Source organism: Macaca thibetana, chromosome 13, assembly GCF_024542745.1.
Source record: "Macaca thibetana thibetana isolate TM-01 chromosome 13, ASM2454274v1, whole genome shotgun sequence".
Lineage (NCBI taxonomy): Eukaryota > Metazoa > Chordata > Mammalia > Primates > Cercopithecidae > Macaca > Macaca thibetana.
In genome coordinates, this window is record NC_065590.1 from 57184055 (window position 1) to 57195410 (window position 11356).

At 39.7% G+C, this 11356-nt stretch overlaps 1 pseudogene; it reads right to left on the reverse strand.

The window, feature by feature from the left end:
* Positions 1 to 6242: 6242 nt before the first annotated feature.
* Positions 6243 to 6981, reverse strand: LOC126933711 (60S ribosomal protein L7-like; annotated as a pseudogene).
* Between the last annotated feature and the right edge of the window lie 4375 nt (positions 6982 to 11356).

The following is an 11356-nucleotide window of genomic DNA, read 5'->3' on the forward strand; positions in this document are numbered from 1 at the left end:
GGGTTTTTTGTGTCTCTATCTCCTTCAGTTCTATTCTGATCTTAGTTATTTCTTGTCTTCTGCTAGCTTTTGAATTTGTTTGCTGTTGCTTCTCTAGTTCTTGTAATTTTGATGTTAGGGTGTCCGTTTTAGATCTCTCCTGCTTTCTCTTGTGGGCATTGAGTGCTATAAATTTCCCTCTAAACACTGCTTTAAGTGTGTCCCAGAGATTCTGGTACATTGTGTCTTCATTCTCACTGGTTTCAAAGAACATCTTTATTTCAACCTTCATTTCGTTATTTACCCAGTAGTCATTCAGGAGCAGGTTGTTCAGTTTCCATGTAGTTGTGCAGTTTTGAGTGAGTTTCTTAATCCTGAGTTCTAAATTGATTGGACTGTGGTCTGAGAGACTGTTTGTTATGATTTCTGTTCTTTTGCATTTGCTGAGGAGTGTTTTAGTTCCAATTATGTGGTCAATTTTAGAGTAAGTGCGATGAGGTGCTGACAAAAAATTATATTCTCTAGATTTGGGGTGGAGAGTTCTGTAGATGTCTATTAGGTCTGCTTGGTCCATAGCTGAGTTCAATTCCTCAATATCCTTGTTAATTTTCTGTCTTGTTGGTCTGTCTAATATTGAGCGTGGGGTGTTAAAGTCTCCCACTATTATTGTTTGGGAGTCTAAGTCTCTTTGTGGAGACATATATATATATTCATAAGAACTTGCTTTATGAATCTGGGTGCTCCTGTATTGGGTGCATATATATTTATGATAGTTAGCTCTTCTTGCTGCATTGATCCCTTTACCATTATGTAATGACTTTCTTTGTCTCTTTTGATCTTTGTTGGTTTAAAGTCTGTTTTATCAGAGATTAGTATTGCAACTCCTGCTTTTTTCTTTTTTTGCTTACCATTTGCTTGGTAAATATTCCTCTATCCCTTTATTTTGAGCCTATGTGTGTCTTTGCACGTAAGATGGATCTCCTGAATACAGTACACTGATGGGTCTTGACTGTTTATCCAGTTTGCCAGTCTCAGTTTCTGTCTTTTAATTAAGGCATTTATTCCATTTACATTTAAGGTTAATATTGTTATGTGTGAATTTGATCCTGTCAGTATGATGCTAGCTGGTTGTTTTGCTCATTAGTTGATGCAGTTTCTTCATAGTATTGCTGTTCTTTACAATTCGGTATGTTTTTGCAGTGGCTGGTACTGCTTATTCCTTTCCATGTTTAGTCCTTCCTCCAGGAGGTCTTGTGAGGTAGGCCTGTAGGTAACAAAATCTCTCAGCATTTGCTTGTCTATAAAGGATTTTATTCCTCCTTTGTTTATGAAGCTTAGTTTGGCTGGATATGAAATTGTGGGTTGAAAATTCTTTTCCTTAAGAGTGTTGAATATTGGCCCCTACTCTCTTCTGGCTTGTAGGGTTTCTGCTGAGAGATCCACTGTTAGTCTGATGGGCTTCCCTTTGTGGGTAACCTGACCTTTCTCTCTGGCTGCCCTTAACATTTTTTCCTTCATTTCAACCTTGGTGAATTTAATGATTATGTTTCTTGGGGTGGCTCTTCTTGAGGAGTATCTTTGTGGTGTTCCCTGTATTTCCTGAATTTGAGTGTTGGCCTGTCTTGCTAGGTTGGGGAAGTTCTGCTGGATATCCTGAAGAGTGTTTTCCAACTTGGTTCCATTCTCTTCATCACTTTCTTTCTTTCTTTTTTTTTTTTCATGAGACAGAGTCTTGCTCTGTCACCCAGGCTGGAGTGCAGTGGCACAATCTTGGCTCACTGCAACTTCTGTCTCCTGAGTTCAAGCAATTCTCCTGCCTCATCCTCCTGAGTATCTAGGATTACAGGCATCTGCCACCACAAGTGGCTAATTTTTTTATTTTTAATAGAAGCAGGGTTTCACCATGTGGGCCAGGCTGGTCTTGAACTCCTGACCTCGTGATCTGCCCGTCTCGGCCTCCCAAAGTGCTGGGATTACAGATATGAGCCACTGCACCTGGCCCTCATCATTTTCAGGTACACCAATCAAAGGTAGATTTGTTCTTTTCGCATAGTCCCATATTTCTTGGAGGCTTTGTTCATTCCTTTTCATTCTTTTTTGTCTACTCTTGTCTTCTCTCTTTATTTCATTAAGTTGATCTTCAATGACTGATATCCTTTCTTCTGCTTGAATGATTCAGCTATTGACACTTGTGTATGCTTCATGAAGTTCTCGTGCTGTGTTTTTTGCTCCATCAGGTCATTTATGTTCTTCTCTAGCCTGGTTATTCCAGTTAGCAATTCTTCTAACTTTTTTTCAAGGTTCTTAGCTTCCTTGCATTGGGTTAGAACATGCTCTTTTTGCTGGGAAGAGTTTGTTATTACCTACCTTCTGAAGCCTACTTCTGTCAATTCATCAATCTCATTCTCCATCCAGTTTTGTTCCCTTGCTGGCAAGGAGTTGTGATCCTTTGGAGGAGAAGGAGCATTCTGGTTTTAGGAATTTTCAGCCTTTTTGTGCTGTTTTCCCCCAATCTTTGTGGATTTACCTACCTTTGGTCTTTGACGTTGGTGACCTTCGGATGGGGTCTTTGAGTGGACATGCTATTCCTTTCTGTTTGTTAGTTTTCCTTCTGATAGTCAGGCCCCCCTGCTGCTGGTCTACTGGAGTTTGCTGGAGGTCCATTCCAGACCTTGTTTGGGTATCAGCAGCAGAGGCTGCAGAGTAGCAAAGATTACTGCCTGATCTTTCCTCTGGAAGCTTCATCCCAGAGGAGCACGTGCTAGATGCCAGCCAGAACTCTCCTGTATGAGGTGTCTGTTGGCCCCTACTGGGAGGTGTCTCCCAATCAGGATACATGGGGGTCAGAGACCCACTTGAGGAGGCAGTCTGACCCTTAGCAGAGCTTGAAGGCTGTGCTGGGAGGTCTGCTGCTCTCTTCAGAGTCATCAGGCAGGGATATTTAAGTTCACTGAAGCTGTGCCCACAGCTGTCCCTTTCCCCAGCTGCTCTGTCCCAGAGAGATGGGGTTTTTATCTGTAAGTCCCTGACTGGGGCTGCCACCCTTTTTTTCAGAGATGCCCTGCTCAAAGAAGAGAAATCTGGCAGTCTGACCACAGCAGCCTTGCTGAGCTGCAGTGGGCTCTACCCAGTTTGAACTTCCCACTGGCTTTGTTTACACTATGAGTCTAAAACCACCTACTGAAGCCTCAGCAATGGCGGACGCCCCTCCCCCCACCATACTTGAGCATCCCAGGTTCATCTCAGACTGCTGCTGTGCTGGCAGCGAGAATTTCAAGCCAGTGGATTTTAGTTTGCTGGGCTCCTTGGGGGTGGGACCTGCCAAGACAGAACACTTGGCTCCCTGGCTTCAGCACTCCTTTCCAGGGGAGTGAACGGTTCTGTATCCCTGGCATTCCAGGCGCCACTGGGGTGTGGAAAAAAAGAACTCCTGCAGCTAGTTCGGTGTCTACCAAAATGGCCGCAGTTTTATGCTTGAAACCCAGGGCCTTGGTGGGGTAGGCACCGGAGGGAATCTCCTGGTTTGTGGGTTGTGAAGACCATGGGACAAGTGCAGTATCTGTGCTGGAGTTCCTCAGTCTCAGTCCCTCAAGGTTTCACTTGGGTAGAGGAGAAAATTCCCTGACATCGTGCACTTCCCAGGTGAGGCGATGCTCCACCCTGCTTCAGCTCACCCTCCATGGGCTGCACCCACTGTTCAACCAGTCCAGTGAGATGAATCGGGTACCTCAGTTGGAAATACAGAAATCACCTACCTTTTGCGTCAGTCTCGCTGGGAGCTGCAGACCGGAGCTGTTCCTATTCAGCCATCTTGCCGGCAACCCAGAATTTTTATATTTATAAAGTATTGATTAATTGTAATTAAACCATGATAATTTAAAAGGGTGTCTTGAAAGCCTTAAAATATCACTGAAAGAACAGGAAAAATAGGTATAGTCAGCTCTTTGTATTCATGGTTTCTGCATTTATGAATTCAATCAACCATGGATCAAAAATATTTGAAAAATAATTGTGTCTGTACTGAACATGTATAGGCTTTTAAATTTTGTCATTATATCTTACATGATTATGGATAACAACTATTTATATAGCATTTACATTGCATTAGGTGTTATAAATAATCTAGAAGTGATTTAATGTATACAGGAGGGTGTGCATACGTTATATGTAAATACTGCAGTAGCCATTTTATAACAGTAACTTGAGCATCCAAGGAATTTGGAATCTTTAAGAGCTCAATGAAATCTTTATAAATACTAGTTTAACGTACAGGGAAGAAAAATACCACAAAACCATAATAGAAGTAAACGTATCTATATGAATAATAAAATTTTATGTAAATACCCTAACACACCAATTAAAAGACAGAGAATATAAAACTGGATTAAAAAAAATCAAGATCCAATTCTCTATTGGCTAGAAGAAAACCACTTTAAATATCAGGCCACAGATACATTAATTGTTAAAGTGTAAAAAATATACTATGTAACTACAAAGGTAAACTGGAGTCAGTATACTAATATCAAACAAGGTAGATTTTAGAATAAGGCATATTAGCATGAATATAGAAGGAAATTTTATAGCAAATAAAGTTGATCAAATGGATAAAACCATCATCCATCAAGTGGATCATCCATCATCAAGTAGATAAAAGAATCTGAAAATATATATATGTATACATACATACACAGACACAATATCATAATTTCAAAGTACATTAAACAAATCTGATAAACTTAAGAATGTATAGAAACAACCACAATTATAATTGGAGGTTTCAACAATCATTTCTCATTGATACAAAAATAGACAAAAAGTCAGTAAATTTATAAAATACATAAACATCCCCTTCAATTAATTTTGTAACTGCCTGACAGAATCTTCTTGCCTGCTGCCCAGATAGAGCCAATTTATTGAAATAGGGGAATTGGAATAGAGAAATAGTGTAATACATACAGAGCTGGCTATATCATCCAAGTATTATTACTCAAATCAGTCTCCCTAAAAATTCAGAGACTAAGGTTTTTTAAGGATAATTTGTTAGGCAGGAGGCTACAGAGTGGGAAACACAGATTGGTCAGGTTGGGGATAAAATCACAGGGTGTTGACGTGGGTTCTTCTTGCTATTTTCTGTTCCTGGGTGGGAGAGCAGAACTAGTTAAACTAGATTACCAGTTTGGGTGGCACCAACTGGTACATGAGAATGCAGGGTCTGAAAAATATCTTGAACACCAGTGTTAGGTTTTACAATAGTGATGTTATCCAGAGGAGCAATTGAGGAAGTTAGGAGTCTTGTGGTCTCTTGCTGCATGACTCCTGAGTCATAATTTCTAATCTTGTAGCTAATTTGTTAGTTTTACAAAGGCTGTCTGGTCCCCAGGCAGAGGGGCTTTGTTTTGGGAAAGGGCTGTTATCATCTTTGTTTCAAAGTTAAACTTTAAACTAAATTCCTTCTGTACTTAGCTTGGTGTATGCTCAGAAGTGCACAAGGGCAGCTTGGAGGTTAAAGGCAAGATGGGGTATGTTAGGTCAGTTCTCTTTCATTGTCATAATTTTTGCAAAGGTGGTTTCAACTTGAGCTCAGTAAAATCTATGGAACACTTTAAAATAAAACATTAAAAAATATTCATTTTTAAAAGTGCATATGGAACAATCATCAAGATAACCTATATTTTGAGGAAAAAATGAGTTTTGAAACTGGCTTTGCAAAAATTATAACAGTGAGAAAATTATGACAGTGAAAGAGATTCTGCCTAACCAACTCCATCTTGTTTCTAAACCTTCAAGCTGCCCTTGTTCTTTCCTGGGCATAGGCTGAACTAACTTTGGAAGGAATTTAATATACAGTTTAACTTTCAAACAAAGGTGATAACAGCCCTTTACCAAAACAAACATCTCTTTTGCCTGTGGAACAGACTGCTTTTTAAGAATAACAAATTACAAATTCACCACAAGACTAGAAATCATAGTTTAGCAGTCATTCAGCCAGAGGCCACAAGATTCCTAATCTCCCTCCCTGATTGCTTCTAAGGATAACATCAGTATTATACAACCTAAAATTGATGTTCAAGATATTTTTCAGACCTTGGATTTTGTTTGTTTGTTTTGCGGGAGACCATAACTTTACTATTACGCAAGTCAGTCTCCCCGAACATTTGGAAATCAGAGGTTTTTTTGTTTGTTGGTTGATTTGTTTGTTTCAGTTTGAGAGCAAGTACTGCTTATTAACCAACCAGCTTAGAAAAATAATCATGGCAAACACCTTAGTTCATTCTTCTAATAAGCCTGTTGATCTGGTCCTCCCTGTTGCCAGCATCTCCACCTTCTACAAAATGGGTGGTCTTTTTCTTTATTCCACCTCGTGAAGAAGATAATTTGAAGGGCCACGGGAAGTTATTTGCTTCTTTGAAGTGTTTTCCAACAGTATAGATCTCATGAATCAGATCCTCCATGCAGATGATGTCATATTTACCAAGAGATTGAGCAATCAAAGCGTTATCTATCAAAGCATTTCACTTCTTATTGATTTTGCCATAACCACGCTTGTAAATTAGTTCATTTACTGACCTCAGATTTGGGTACCCCCATGCAATGTATGGCTCTACAATCCTCAGCGTGTTAATTGAAGCCTTGTTGAGCTTCTCAAAGATTGCACTGAAGATCTGATGAAGGCAAAGAAGCTGCAACAACTTTCGGACCTTTGGGCTCACACAATTGATACGTCTGATCCTGATGACAAATGCCAATTTGGGTTCTGAAGGTACATAGAGGTTGCCAGCTTTACTTACCATCCTCACCATTCAAATTTCAGTTCTGTACATCTGCCTAAAGTGTACAAGTGCTTCGCTTTTTCATAGATAAGCTTCCTCCTTGACTTTTGAAGCATCTTTTGGACAAACTTCTTTTCAGGTGCTTGATCTTCAGTTCTGTGAAATTCCTTCACTTTTTCTTAAGGGTTTCTGGCACAGCAGGAACCTTCTTCTTCTCTTCTACACCCTCCATTGTTCTGGCCAGAAAAAGAGTGGATATCAAAGTTTTAAGGACAACTTGGTGGGTGGACGGAAGTCAGTGAGCTGGGAGTGCTGATCAGTCAGGTCAGTGATGAAACCATATGGAGTTGAAGTTGTTTTCTTGTATTGTGTCAATTCCTGGGGGGAGGCCACAAGATCAGATGAACCAGTTTATTGATCTGGGTGGTGCCGGCTGATCCATTAAATCAGGGTCTGCAAAATATCTCTAGCACTGGTCTGAAGTTGTACAATAGTGATTTTATCCCCAGGAGCAATTTGGGGAGGGTCAGAGCCTTGTATTCCCCAGATGCATGACTCCTAAACCATAATTTCTAATATTGTGGCCAATTTTTTTTTTTTTTTTTGAAACGGAATTTCACTCTTGTTGCCCAGGCTGGAGTGCAATGGTGCGATCTTGGCTCACTGAAACCTCCGCCTCCCAAGTTCAAGCAATTCTCCGGCCTCAGCTCCCTGAGGAGCTGGGACTACAGGCATGCGCCACCACGCCCAGTTAATTTTCTATTTTTAGAAATAGAAATAGAAACCCAACATGGGGTTTCTCCATGTTGGTCAGGCTTGTCTCAAACTCCTGACCTCAGGTGATCCACCTGCCTCAACCTCCCAAATTGCTGAGATTGCAGGTGTGAGCCACCGTGCACAACCTCTTGTGGCTAATTTTTTAGTCCTACAAAGGCAGTTTAGTACCCAGGAAGGAAGGGAGTTTGTTTCAGGAAAGGGCTGTTTTCTTTTTTTTTTTTTTTAATTTATTTATTATTATTATACTTTAAGTTCTAGGGTACATGTGCATAACGTGCAGGTTTGTTACATATGTATACTTGTGCCATGTTGGTGTGCTGCACCCATCAACTCGTCAGCACCCATCAACTCGTCATTTACATCAGGTATAACTCCCAATGCAATCTCTCCCCTCTCCCCCCTCCCCATGATAGGCCCCGGTGTGTGATGTTCCCCTTCCCGAGTCCAAGTGATCTCATTGTTCAGTTCCCACCTATGAGTGAGAACATGCGGTGTTTGGTTTTCTGTTCTTGTGATAGTTTGCTAAGAATGATGGTTTCCAGCTGCATCCATGTCCCTACAAAGGACACAAACTCATCGAAAGGGCTGTTTTCATCTGTGTTTTAAACTATAAACTATAAAATAAATTCCTCCCAAAGTTAGTTCAGCCTATGTTCAGGAGTGAACAAAGACACCTGGAAGAGGAGGTTAGAAGTAAGATGGAGTTGGTTAGGTCAGATCTCTTTGACTGTTTCAGTTACAATTTTGCAATGGTGATTTCCATTCCTCCCTTTGGGTTTTATAACACCTTAAACTTAAGGTGTTGGCTAATGAAGATGGAGAAAGGGCAAAGACAGCTCTTTTTCCTGCCAACCAGGGGCATAGTGGGGGTATGTGCTGACCCTAAGATGAAAGGAATGGAACCGCTTTGCAACTCTCAACGTACTCATGCAGGCCTAGCTGGGGTTCCAAGGCTTGCATGGCAAAGATGTTAGTATTATCATCTAAAGTTATAGTACTGCATTTAAGGGAACAGTGCACTACAAGGTGAATAATGAGTACTAGGGTAAGGAGTGCAATTCCCAGTTTTAAAAGTAAAGATTTGAAAGCATTAGTTTGGGGACTTGTAGCCCACAAAGAATTTAGGATTTAGTCCATACTGCACAAGAAATCCAAGGACAGCTAACAACAGGTGTACTATAGTTTCTTTCTTTCTTTCTTTCTTTCTTTCTTTTAAGCGTATTTTTTCTCTCTCCAGTCACCATTTTTATTAAAAACAAATCATAATAGGATTGATTTGTTTGCAAAACAAACTTTAGTCTTATTATACTTCGCCTGATTATCTGCATAAAGTACAACAAGAATAATTATTTCTTACATAGGCTTTTAAAATTGGCTTTGATGAAACTCTTTTCCATAAGAAATCTCAGATAAGACTTTTTTAAAGCTGAGTCTAGCCGTGGGTTTGTACGCTCAAATACCTGTGAGTTTGGTAAATTCCTCTCCTCTTGATCTCCCAAGATAACCTGGGGCTCCTGGGACTTTTAGACCCTGTATTCTGATGTACCAGCTGGCACTCCCCAGACCAGTAATCTGGCTCAGCCAGCTCTGTGATCCCACCCAGCAGCAAAAGACAGTGAGACAAACCCTATTTGACCTCCTATGATTTAATCTCTGACCCAACGAATCAGCACTCCCAACTCTCTGGCCCCTTACCCACCAAATTATCCTTAAGAAACTCCAGGCTGATTTTAATGATAAAACTCTGGTTTCCAGTTCAGCCAGCTTTGCATGAATTAAACTCTTTCTCTATTGCAATTCCTCTGTCTTGATAAATCAGCTCTATCTGGGTCGTGGGCAAGGAGAACTCATTGGGTGGTTACAGTTTTAATATATTAAAAAATATTAAAATCATGTAATGTACGTTCTCTTAAACAATAAAATTAAAATAGAAATCCCATTAGGACAACTGAAAAATGTATTTGGAATTTAAAAATCACAATTCTAAATGACCCTTGAATGAAAGAATGAAAAGTTAGAAATTGTTCTGAATTGAATAAAAATGAAACTAACATATCAAAATTTATGTGGTGTAAGTAATGTAGTGCTGAGAGAAAATTATAGAATTCACTGCTTCTATTTTGAAAGAAAAAAAAAACTAGAAAAAAAGAGAGAAAATTAAACTCATACTAAACATAAGAAGGAATAATTTTAATTAATTAATTAATTAATTAATTTTGAGACTGAATTTCACTCTTGTTGCCCAGGCTGGAGTGCAGTGGTGGAATCTCGGCTCACTGCAACCTCCACCTCCTGGGTTCATGTGATTCTCCTGCCTCAGCCTCCCGAGTAGCTGGGATTACAGGCCACCATCACCATGCCCAACTAAGTTTTTTTTGTATTATTAGTAGAGATGAGGTTTCACCATGTTAGCCAGGCTGTTCTTGAACTCCTGACCACCAGCCTCGGCCTCCAAAAGTGCTGGGATTACAGGCGTGAGGGGAAAATGTTAAATAACAGAAGTCAATGAAATAGAAAACAAGCAAAAATACAGAAAAAATAAATCTATCGTATTAATTTCCTATTACTGCTATAACAAATTACCACAGTCTTAGTAGTTTAAAGCAACAGAAATTTATTATCTTACAGTTTTGGAGCTCTGAATTCCTTCTAGTTTGAAAACTGAGGTGTTAACAGAGCTGCATTTTTTCTTGAAGCTCTAAGAGAGAATCATGACCTTTTCCATCTTCTTGTAGTGGCCTACATTCCTTGGCCAATGACTCCTAATTTCTACATTCAAACCTAGTAGCATAGCATCTTCTCAGCTCTCTAATCTCTGCTTCTTTCATCCCATCTCCTTCCTTGATTCTTACCCTCCTGACTCTTTCTTATAAGGACTCTCATGGTTACACTGAACCTGCCCAAATAACTCAAGATAATCCTGTCATCTCAATTCCTTAACTTGATCACATCAACAAATTCCTCTTTGCCATGTAAAGTAAAATGACATATTCACAAATTCCAGGGATTAGGATGTGAATATGTTGGAGAAGCTATAATTCAGCCTACCACAGATTCCAGAACCTGGTTCTTTGAAACAACAGTAGAATTGCTAAAACTTTAATCAAACTGATCTGGCAAAATATAAACAATTCACATATACCAATATCATGAAAGAAAGAAGAGCCACAACTACAGCTCTTATAGGCGTTAAAAAGATAAAGAGGGACTACAGTGAACAAATTTGTATCAATACTTTTGACTATTTAGATTAAATATATAAATTCTCAGCAAATGAAAGTTAACACAATCAGAATAGATAAATGAATAGCTCTATATCTATTAAAGCAATTTAATTTGTAGTTAAAACCTTCCCACAAAGAAAACCCTACTCCTAGATGGCTTCACTGGTAAATTCTACTGAACATTTAAAGTAAAATGATACCAGTTCTATGCAAACTACCATTAAAAAAGAAAAAAAAGTGGCTGGGTGCAGTGGCTCACGCCTGTAATCTCAGCACTTTGGGAGGCTGAGGTGGGCGGATCACCTGAGGTCCAAGGTTTGAGACCAGCCTGGCCAACATGGAGAAACCCCTCTATACTAAAAATGCAAAAATTAGCCAGGTGTGGTGGTGCATGCCTGTAGTCGCAGCTACTCAGGAGGCTGAGGCAGGAAAGTCGCTTCACCCCAGAGGCAGAGGTTGCAGTGAGCTGAGATCATGCCACTGTACTCCAGCCTGGATGACAGAAGAAGACTCCATTAAAAAAAAAAAAAAAAGAAATTAAAAAGAATAGATATAACTTCTGATTTTACTACAGGAGGCAGCAGTGACTGATATGAAAACTAGACA